The sequence below is a fragment of the Elaeis guineensis genome, chromosome 10 (genome assembly GCF_000442705.2).
Source record: "Elaeis guineensis isolate ETL-2024a chromosome 10, EG11, whole genome shotgun sequence".
NCBI lineage: Eukaryota > Viridiplantae > Streptophyta > Magnoliopsida > Arecales > Arecaceae > Elaeis > Elaeis guineensis.
Window position 1 is genome coordinate 23,082,433 of NC_026002.2, and position 12,859 is coordinate 23,095,291.

The following is a 12,859-nucleotide window of genomic DNA, read 5'->3' on the forward strand; positions in this document are numbered from 1 at the left end:
AAGATCATCGATCTTTGGCTACCTTCTTTTAAAGTATCGATCTTCTCTTCTGTGGTATTTTTATTTATGAGGGTCATTGGCCTTCGACTGTTTTTTTTTTAGTATTGATCTTTTTTCTTGTGGCATTTTTGTCAGCAAGAATCATTGACATTTGATTGTCTTCTTTATGTGTGTTGGTCTTATTGCGATGCTACCTTTTGTGTCTTCTCGTAATCACATCATGTAAATCAGTCACACTAGTAGACATATCAGTGTATTATGCTAGGTTCTGTGTATATTCATGATCTAATTATTAAACTCAAATTAGCACCTACAGTACTATCTTATATTTAAGGAAGAGTATTAGCATGATTTTAGATGATCACATGATTTTAGAAATCACATGACCACATATAATATTTTCTTTTGCTAATGTGATCTCATAATATTTTTCTTTGTTGGTATGATTCTATATCATTTTTTTGTTAGCATGATTCTATATCAGCTAATATTATTTTTCTTATATAAGGTCTATGTATCAGTATATATAACTTTTGAGATGTATCGAACGTAATTAAAATAAAGATAATAGAGCTCCTTTGTTCTATTTATATTTTTTTATTTTTTTCTTCTCGTGTAAATATTTTAATACATGCATATGCTTGAAGAGGTATAACTGAGGGGACAATATCAGCTAGCTAGTTATGTGAATGACTACAAATAAAATGCTATTTGTACTCATTCACATAACTAGCTAGCTTTTTTGTTTTGGGTCATGAATAGTTATGTACTCATTCACATACTATTTGTACCCAAAACAAATAGTATGAGTACATAAATAGTATGTGAATGACTACATCACTATTTGTTTTGGGTCAGAATTTGTTTTGAGTATAAATGCTAATGATGTTTGAGTATAAAATGCTAGTTATGTGAATGATTACAAATTAATTGAGCACGTTGAGAAATCTTATAATCGCTTTCAAATATCATTATTAATATAATTTATACTCAAACATCATTAGCATCATCAAAATCAATTCTAGAGTTAATACTATCCATGTTAGATCTCAACTTGTTGTAGTTTTGGTAAGTGACTCTGGTTGTCCTCTCATGACATATGTCTGTTGATATAACTTAACCCTACACCACCTGTCAGATCAACAATCACATTTAGCTGGGCCTACTTTATATTGGTGCTTTGTTCGGCCCTTGAATATCTATAAGAAAAATAGCCTGTAGCAATTAAATTTTAGTAACATTTAAAAACAACATTACAATAAATGCTCTCTAGTAATGATTTGAGAAAAATATCATAAAAGATATGTAATATTATAGTAGTCCATCAAGAGTGTTCCTAAAACTTGTCATATAGCAATGGCATCTTATCAAATAGCAATAATGTTAAAAATTGTCATCTTTATAGATATCACTAAAATTTTCAATATTACGATGGCATATACCTGGCAAGAACAATATTTTCTGCTTAAATAAAACTTAATTGAAGATATACATTGTTTTATTATAGAATTAATACTAGCTATTTGTTGATGAAATAGGTTTTGCTATCCTTACATCGTTGTATAATTAATAATTTTTATTATTAATTGCTTTATTTTTTATTAAATTTGTATCATTACAAACTAACTTAGATTTTTTGTGATGATAATTTTTCATGACTGAAAATATATTTTATTTTATAAAAATATTTCATACATATAATAAATTTTAAAACTAATAAGGTTTCTATTTTATATCAACCACTATGTATTCTATTCGCACTTATCAAATTTTAATGGTCTAAATATGCTAGTTTCAACTTTATTTGTTGAGATCTATTTACTGAATGAGATGTATAATTAATCAAGTCAGATAAATAGTTGGAGAAGAGTATGGCTTGGGACTTTTAATCTATTTAATAATAGTCTTGTATATATTAGTGATTATTGATTAATTAAAGGTGTATTCCAAACAATTTATTGATATAGGAAAGTGTATCATATCTTTTAACTACTTCAACAATAATTTGTAATGCTTATTGGTTATTAATGGAACAGTAAATTTATGAAATTGATTATATATTACCCTTTCAAAAAGAAGAAATTGAATTTTTTGAAAACATAATTAGTTGCTAAAATTAAAATATCATAACACATTTTAAATAAGTATATTTTATGATATGAATAAGCTTTGAATAGCTATAATAAATCATAACTTCATACTAGAAACTAGTGTTATTATGGTAGCTAAGTAGTAGGCAACAATCCAAGAGGTCATATCTTAGATTCTTTGTGAATTCTTTGTGTAGGTGTTTAATTAAAATTGTAAGAATATACCTAAATTTGATCGGAGATAAAGATTTCCATCCAAATCTTATCGAATACTAAATTTTGATTGCATCTATTGCAAGGTCTTAGGTTTGATTTCTTGCATAGGTGTTTAATTAAAATTGCAAGCATATATCCAAATTTGATTGAAGACAAGGATTTCCATCCAAATCTAATAGGATACCAAATATGGACATGATGATTTTGATTGCATCTATAGCAAGAGTGTTATGACATAATTGATGATATCAATTGTTATTAGAAGTGTAGTAATAGTTTTTAGCAATGCTACCTGTTGCTGTAATTTATTCATCATTGATAGAGGTTTTTTCAATGATTTTTTACAGTTTTTGTCACGATTTTGACTACTACTATAGTAATTTTTTATTATAAATATATACTTGGTTTGGAGCATGATTCCTAAGTCAGCTTCTATATAGTGTTCTTTCAACCTCATCTCTTAGCATATGACCATCTAAAACTTATTGTACATGTTCTCGCTCCACCATGTCTTCAATTAAGCACATATCTCTTACATGTTGGTTTGAGCATGGATGTTGTTAAACATGCCCAAATATTGGAAAAGGAACCACAACACGCTAAATCCCAAGATACCATGCATAAAAAATAAGATTAAAGAACAAATAGATGGAGAGAGGATATATGAATAGAGGAGTAAAGAAAATTTAATCTAGATGTAGAAATATACCATTGTTGTTCCAGCTCAAAAATAAATTTAATCAGATGGAGGAGTAAATATACCTCCAGCCATTGTTGTTCCAGCTCAAAAATAAATTAGAGATGAAGAACGTCACGAGAATACTAGAAGATAGATCTTGTAGATGAATCTATCTCATTTTAATCCTGCAAAAGAATACTATGAAAGAGTTCTTCTAGTCTATGCCAGAGGATCTTAATGCCTATTACTTTATGGAGAGTCATAGGACAAGTTCCTTTCCATCAAAAAATCATAACTATAGTGGAGTCCTTATTTTAACTAGAGTCTATCTTTATCTTAAAAAAATATTAATTCTTTATAATTATCTTAATTATCTTAAATTATGTTTAATCATGAGGCTACATATGGGCTACATCAAGTCCCTAATATTGGGATGAGTACAACATTCTCTCACTTAGCTCACATGTTACAATCAAGATACCGAATAAATGATAAACAAAACTATAATATGGCTACAAACCAACTCAAGTCAAAACTCTCACTTAAATAAAAATTTTAATACACGAATCATAATAGTTATATCCTATAAATTGAATACTCTCTTTCATGTATCACAATGCATGCACTTTATATTTTTCTTTATGAATAACTTTTTATAAGTTATTCAGAGTCCAACTTTATGATATGAACTTTATATGTACCAAACAAAAATCATATCTTTTATTTTTAAGAATATCATAAACATTCATACAAGAAGCAAATCAAACAAAAATTAAATTAATAATTCTCATATGATCCACATGATCTTTAAACTGTTTGGTCGATAATTTTTTGGTCATAAGATCAGCAATCATCAATTCAGTATTGATATGTATCCACTTCATATTTTTTGACATGATCTTTAACAGCAAGATACTTTATATCGATGTACTTACAACGACTTTCATTTTTATCATTCTTAGTAAAAAAGATTATAGCAAAGTTGTCACAATAAATCTTTATTGATCTTGTAATAGAATCAAAAATTTTTAAAATAGAAATGAGATTTCTCATTCATATTACCTATGAAGTAGTTTCGTAGTATGCAACGAACTCTACCTCCATGGTAGATGAAGCAACTATAGTTTGCTCATTACTTTTCTAAGATACAACACTATCAGTAAGAAGAAAAATATATTCTGAAGTAGATTTTCTTGTATCCATACATCCACTAAAATTTGAGATCCACTAAAATTTGAGCCTGAAAAATCAACCACCTGCAAGTAATCAGTATGTCTGTAGATAAGCATATAATGCTTTATTCCTTGTAGATACCTCATAACTTGCTTTACCATTTTTTAACGATGAAGGCTAGGATTGCTTTGGTATCTATCCAAAATGCCAATTACATATGTAATATAAAGTCTTATACAAATATGCACATACATCAAGCTTCCCACTGTAAATGAATATGGGATATTCTTCATCTCTCTTTTTTTAATTCATTTTGTGGATACTGATTTCGACTGAATTTATCACCTTTCATAATGGATGCAATTATACGAGTACAGTCTAACATTTTAAATCTTTCCAAAATCTTTTCAATATAAGCTTTTTGAGATAAACCTAAAATCCTTTGTAATATGTTTTAGTGAATCTCTATGTCAATGACATAAGAGGTTTCATCCAAATCCTTCATCCTAAAGTTTTGAGAAAGAAATAGTTTTATCTCCTTTAGTAAATCCAAATCATTGTTTGTAAGTAATTTATCATCTACATATAGAATCAGATATATGTATTTATTCTCACTAATCTTAAAGTATATATATTGATCCATAATATTCTTCGTAAAGTCAAAAGAGCTAATAACATCATGAAATATCATATAGCATTGGCGGAAAGTCTGTTTAAGTCCATATATGGACTTCTTTAACTTGCATACATGGTGACTATTTTTATCTATATAGAAATCTATAGGCTGAGTCATATGCACTGTCTCTTTTAGACTTTCATTTAGAAATACCGTTTTCACATCCATTTGATGTAACTTTAAATCAAAATGAGCTACTAAAGCCATAATTATCCTTAATGAGTTCTTTTTTGAAACTAAAAAGAAGGTTTCATGATAATTAATATCTTCTTTTTGAGTAAAACTCTTAGCTATAAGTCTAGCTTTATATTATTCAATTTTAGCTAATGAGTCTCTTTTGATCTTATAGATCCATTTACAATCAATGGCTAAAGTTCCTTTAGATAATTCAATGAGATCCCAAACTTGATTTTTAACCATAGATTTCATCTCATCTTTCATGACATCATACCAGTATGTACATTTGTTTCCACTAATGGCTTGTAAAAATGACTTAGGATCATCGTTCGGCCCAACATCAAAGTCGGATTCCTATAGGTAGACAATATAATTATTAAGAATTATAGGTCTTTTTTCTCTTGTGGATCTTTTTAATCCTACTATATCTGTATTTTGAGTATTTTCACTAGTGGGCTCAATATGAACTTGCTCTTCATGGAGTGGTTGTTCTTGATCTTGTGGATCGTCTTGAATAACAATCAATTCCATATCTTTTGTGGGTTGATCAATTTGATCCCTTATTTTCTCAAATTCATCCTTACGAGAAAAATCACTCCCACTACGTTTATAATCCTCAAGAAACTTAGCATTCCTAGATTCAATTATTTTGGATATATGGTTAGGACAATAAAACTTATATCTCTTAGAGTTTACTGCATAGCCAATAAAATAGCCACTAATTACTCTAGAATCTAATTTTTTTAAGTGTGATTATAAATTCATATCTCAATTGGACATCCCCATACGTGTAAGTACTTAAACTCAATTTTTATCCTTTCCACAACTCAAAAAGAGTTTTAAGTACAGCCTTCGATGGAATCCTATTTAAGACATACACCATAATTTTTAATACTTCATTTCAAAGAGATAAAGGAAGATTAGAATGACTAATAATACTCCTAACCATGTCCATCAGCATACGATTCCTTCTTTCTGCCACACCATTTTGTTGTGGTGTTTCAGGCATTGTGTATTGGGCAATATATCTTCTTCTTCAGGAGACTTACCAAATGAGCCCATGGACTAATCCCTTTCAATATACCCTCCATAGTACTCTTCATCTCCGTCAAATCTTACAATCTTTATTTTTTTGTCCAGTTGTTTCTCTACTTCTACTTTATAAACCTTAAAGGCATCTAGTGCCTTACTTTTTTTAAAGAGAAGATAGAGATACATATATCTGGTATGGTCATCAATGAATGAGATAAAATATCTCTGACTATTAAAATAGAGAGTAGAAAATGGTCCACAGATATTAGTGTGTATGATTTCCAAAACATTAAAACTCCTTCTAGCACCTTTAGAGAACTTGTTAATTTGCTATCTCTTTATGCAATCCAAACAAATACTAAAGTCAGTAAAATCAATATTTTTTAAAATACCATCATTTACCAATCTCTTTATTCTCTCTAAAGAGATATGGGCTAGTCTTTTATGCCATAAACTTGAAATTTTTTTTTTAATAATATTCTTCTTTATGCCAATATTATCATCATGCACAAATGAATGATTATATTCAAAATTCAGATTTAAATCTATTAGAAAATCAATATCAATAACACTTTTATTCCAAAAAAAAGTTTAACTACAAAATTTTCATAATAAAAAATTAAAATTAAAATCTATTAATTTGAAAATAAAAATTAAATTTCTATTAAAACTAGAGACATAAAAAGTATTTTCAAGGTCCAAAATAAAATCAGAAGTCAAAACTAATTTAAAGATTTTACAGCTTCCACATGTGAACATATTCAGTTACCTGAATAGATATTTTGTTCACTTTTCTTCAGATCCCTTAGATTGAGAAAGTCCTGCATGATATTGATAATATGAATTATAGTACTAGAATCAATCCATCAAGTATTATTAGAAACATCAACAGAAAAAGATTTATATCACACTAGAGATATAAAAGTATCTTTTTTTTCAAGCTATTCTTATACTTTATACAGTCCTTCTTCGTATGTTCTTTTTTCTTACAAAAAAAACATGCATCTTTATTTTCATGACACTTTATTAGCATTGCTGCATTCTTCCTTTTAGAAGCACCTTTTTCCTTTCTTTCTTTATTATGAGAAGCAAGATTAACACTTTTATATTTTATTTCTTGCTTCTCTTATTTTAATCTTTCTTCCTCTTGAACACACATAGTCAAAAATTCATTAACGGATCATTTTTTCTTATGTGTGTTATAAAAAATCTTGAAAAGATCATATTCTGCATGTAGAAAATTTAAAATGAAATAGGCTAGAGAAGAATCAGAAATCTCAACTTTCAAAGACTTGAGCAGTTACATTTCTCATTTTCATGATATGGTAATGTACACCTTTAGTACTATCAAATCTCATACCTAAAAATCTCTTCATTAAGGTACTGATCAATGCTTTATTAGATCTTTTAAACTGTTCTTCAATGACCTTCATGAAATTTTGACCTTATCATATTGAGAGATTGACCCTCTAATACTTTTTGGCGCTTGAGACTTGATGAGTATCAAGCTAAGCGATTGGATTGCTCCTATTTCTCATATACCAAAATTTGTTATGGCGTACTTGAATCTGTGGGAATAGATGGTTCATCCATACGAAGTGCTAGGTCAAGGTCTTTATACCCAAGAGTGTAAAAGACACTATCTTTCCGATCCAAAAAATTATCACCACTTCATATTGGAATAAGAGTATCATCATTAATGTACGCAATAGGATTAGCTGTAATAATTAATAAGCATAGAAAAATTTTAGTGCTGTAAAGCATATACTGTAATTTAAAATAATCTATATTAATTTCAATAGTAAATTCTAACCTTCCTATGAACAGAGGTGCATCATGCGTAGAATTCACTTATGCTTTATCAATTAGATCAGTAACATATATAAATATCAAAAGATAGTAAATTCCATACCTGTGAGTCTAGAAAAAATCTATTCTCAATATCTAGATTATCATCTTATTTCAATTAAATCACAAAAATAACTACTTCATATAGATAAAGTTAATTATTTTTATGATTTAATTATAATTTATTCGCATGCCATTAAATTTTAGTTTATAGTCTTTATATGATTTTTACTGTATCCAGGATGCCGTGGCTACTCCTGAACATAATAAACCCACTATTTTACGTGATTTTTACTATATTTAAGATGCTGTGGCTACTCCTGAACATAATAAATCCACTAGTTTTAATATGATATTGACTAACCTAAATAACCATATAAAATTTTATTATGATTTTTATTTTTATTATGATCACAAAATTTTCAACAAATAAATAATAATTCAAAAACTTTCATATGACCAAAATAAACTACACAACAAAATTTAAAAACCTTTATGCAATAAAGTTTATTATGGGACTAAATTATAATAAAAAAATCTTTATGTAATAAACTCTATCATAAGAATCAAAATGCAATTTTATGAGGATTTTTATGGAATAATTACTTTGTCAGAGACTAAATTGCAAAAGTCCCTAAACGCAATTAATTAAAAGGGCTGTTACCGAATATAGACTTTGTTAGGGGTTACACTGCAAAATCCCATGTTTTAATAGACGGGTCCATGCCGGATTTCGGATTTCGGGTTGGGACCCAAAACCCGAACCTGTTGGCCTTCCTCCCTTCTTCCTCTTCTCTTCCCCGATTAAAAACCCTCAAACCCCATGGCCGGCGGTGGGAAACACCCCAAATGCATCGCCAGTGAGGCACCGGGAGTCCTCAACCACCGGCGGCCGGCCTGAGACAGCCTTCCCGGCCGCCGGTTTGCCGGCGATGGGCGATTTTTTCTCGATGAGAGAACGTTGGGAGAACTAGCGGTGCAGGCCGGCGCTTTTGTCCCTTAAATCCAGGCCGGCGGCACCAGAAAATCTCAATGAAACCCAGTTCCGCCGCCTGAGAGTAATACCTCGGAGTCCTAACGGAGGTCCAGCTGCTGCAATTTCAAAGGAGAGCCGACCGACGTGAAAGATCCGAAAATCACGCCGTCGGTTGTGGGCAGCTCAGCACGGTGGCTGCCGGAAGGGGTTGTTGCCGGATAGGAAGCTCACTGGCGATGTGCTTAAAGTGGTCGCCGGATGCAGACCGGAGGATCGGTCATCGTGATGAAGAGAGGAGGCCCTCGGCCTTCTTCTTCCCTCAAAAAATTCTATTTATTTATTTATTCAAAAAACAATTCTAGCCCAAAATAAATCTTAAAATAAATAAATAAAAAACTATAAATTCTTTATGGGATCCAAAAATCGATCCAGATCGGCAATCAACGTCGCAGCTTCAGGAATCAGCTGTCAGCCTATCCCCCGATATCGGAAGAAGAAAACTCTGTTTTTTTTTTATTATTCATAAATAATAATCAAATAATTTTTAATATATGGCATATTAAAATTTTTTGTATAGCAATAACACCAATGGACCGAATAAAACAGCATAGAGGTGACTACCACTGAATGAAAAAAAATTTATCTATACGTGAAAATAAACATATCTTCCGTCATTATTGTTCAAACTAAAAAATAAATCAGAGATGAAGAACATCACGAGAATACTAGAAGTGGATCTTATAGACGAATCTACCACGCTTCAATCCTGCAAAAGAACACTGTGAATGAGTTCTTATCACAGGCTTTATTTATAGGTTAATATCTGTAATGGAGTCTTTATTTTGATCAGAGTCTATTCTTATCTCAAAAAAAATTTTAATTCTTTATTATCATTTTAATTATCTTGAATTATCTTTAATCATTAGACTACATATGGGCTACATCAAGCTATTAATATTGGGATGAGTACACCAAGGAGCACATGCACTATAACCCTAGGTTACGATTCACATTGGCCAATTGAATACAAAAAATATTTCAAGATAGATTTTTAATACAAAATTTAATCTAAATTTATTATTTTTAAGGAGAAAATATAAGATAGAAGGCTTATCTTATGAAGCACGGGAGCATGCTTCTTACGGCTACAACATGGGGTCGATGGCCTCCTAGGATGGCCGATTTGTTGGTTGGGAGACTGTAAGGATGGTTGGAATAGAAGCAGAAAAAAATTGGGGACAGTGAAATGGACCTCAAAGAAGATTGAACAAGATAGGGGCATGTTTATCATTTGGAATGGTGAGTTGATGGCAATGACTGGTTCAAGGGTTTGTGGACTATATTGTGTTATTTTGGCAACTTAAAGTAGCAAATTGAATACTTTAAACAAGCGAGCATGCATGTGGACAATGTCCAAACTTGTAGTGGTGAAATTGTTTTTTATTTTTCCCCCTATCCTTCTTCCATACAGTTCCATGATCCTTATAAGCGTCGTTTTCTTATCTCTTACTTTTGCAGTATTTTGTTACGAAAGGTCTTTTGAAAGCCAGATCTCCTCGAATGCACTAATTGGATAAGTTTTTTAATTTCTATTTTTCTATATGCATAAAAACATGATCAAGAAAGGGAAAAAAAGACAAGTTTGGTAGCTTAACATCGCGCATGTACATGGAAAGGAAAAAGGGGAAACAAACATGTAATGAGATGATTTCTCCTTCTCCTTCAGAGGTTCAAGAAATCCGTCTAGAGAATGATAATTCAGCTCAAAATCCAAGTACAATAAGGCACTCAGCAATGAACAACAAAAAAGTCTAGTCTAATATAGTAAAGATTCAAGGAAAGAAATGTGCAAATCCTTTTTTGGCACATGACATGGAATGTCTCTACAAATAATCTATGACCATTTCTTCAAATATATTAACCATTTTCACATGCATCGCATGCGTTCCCAACTAGCACAAAATTAAAAATAAATAAGTCGTTTAATTATGTTAACTTTGTTTGGACCAGTTCATGATTAGAAGGAAACTGGCCCGGTCACTCTAAGCATCAAAAGCCGCAATCATTGATCTATTCCACCAAGCTGTTCATCTACCAACACTTGGGTGGACAACTAAAACAACGGTGTGAAGCAGTCGATTTTGGGTTGGGTGGACCATCTAAGAAGAACGATCCAAAAAAAAAAAAACCATTTCAGAAGAACCGTATAAAATAACTGAGTCCTTCCTCGAGCGTATAGGAATGAAAAGGAGGACCGAGTCTACTACTCTTAGAAGAACGTTAGAAGAAACCGTTCAATTTATACTTCATAAAAGAATACAAAACAAATCACGACCAACCTTCATGACTGCTTCAAAGGTCTAACCTTCTCATAAAACGGGTCGCTCTTTTCCCTCCTCACTCTATATATATGTCACGCCCCGAACCCAACATCCGGATCGGATACGTGATGGCCGCACACTCTTTAGAGCAAGCTCTAAAAAATATGCAAGGCCAAATTAAATTGTTACAATCTTAACATCCATAACAATTTATTTCAACAATAATTCGTAAAACCTTGCATAATTATAATTTAAATTTCTTCAATTTTTTGATCAGATACTATGATACCCTATTTATCCTTCTGCTCACCCGTAAATCCAAGCTATAGCCAATCATAAGCGTCCTATAACTTTGAAAAGAAAAAGAAAGATGAAGTGGTGTGAGCTTTACAGCCCAGTAAGAATTCCCATATCACACTGATATAGTAATATAGTCTGAAAATAAGAATAAGCAATAAAATATAAAATCTCATGTTCTATATTCAGAATACTGAAAACATCCATAAATTTACTGTTTTGTTAAAATAGATGCATCATCATATGTTAATAGGTGAAACACTTTTATTCAACAATTATTTCATGTCTTATCTTTCATTTCTCTTTTCATAATCATATGATTTTTAACCTTTTCTTTCTGACTCTGGACTATCTAAGTCTATACCTCAGTCATCATCCGAATCAATTTTCACATAAAAGCCTTTTAAGGCTGTCCCAGGATGAGCTCCTGGCCGGCTGTCCCATATACGAAAGCCCGTGAGAGGCTGTCCCAGGCATAAGCTCCTGGCCGGCTGATCCACCTGTAAGCCAGTGGGGGCTGTCCCAGGCATAAGCTTCTGGCGGGCTGTCCCAGGCATAAGTTCCTGGCCGGCTGTTCCACATGACAAGGCTAGTCCATACCATATATCTCTTTCTTTTCATTTAATCATTATGTGTTGATTTTATCAAATAAATTCTGTCTTGCATTATGATCAATTCAGATATGTCATATCCATATAGTCATGCCATCAATCTCTATACATATATATTGACATAACATACTCATGCTCAAAATCAAATAACAGTATCTCAGATATAATAAATTCATCGATCTCAAATCCGACGATGCAAAACCAATAATGCAAGACCAACAGTAAAATAGCATATATATAATAGTGATCATGTACAGGGATTCTTACTTTTACCGGTGACTGATCCAAGCACAAAAATCAATGTTCTTCTTTGATTTATGAATTTCTCTTAACAAAATATTTCACTCGATATCTTATGCAGACAATCATATCTCTTCATAACTCTGATCAAATATAAAAATCATATATGAAGAAAATTATCAATAATCGATCCTAATAACATAAATCTAGGACCTCTCTTAGAATTAACCAAAATTAGGATTTGTCTCAGTATCTGGATCCTCCACTGATCCATAAGACTTCTAGAGAGAGAAAATTCATGAACAAAAAAAAAATTCTAGAGAGAAAAAGTAGAGAGAGAAAGTGGAGAGAGAATATTCATATCCTTCTGGTAAGGCAATCATGATCGAGATCATCAGAGGTCATATCAGGGTGACTTAATATGGATTAACTATGATTGATGTTATCAATTTTGAATAAAGATCGGATCGGAATCTAATCTACTGCATGAATTTCGGAGCAATCTCAGGTCATCATATTTTCA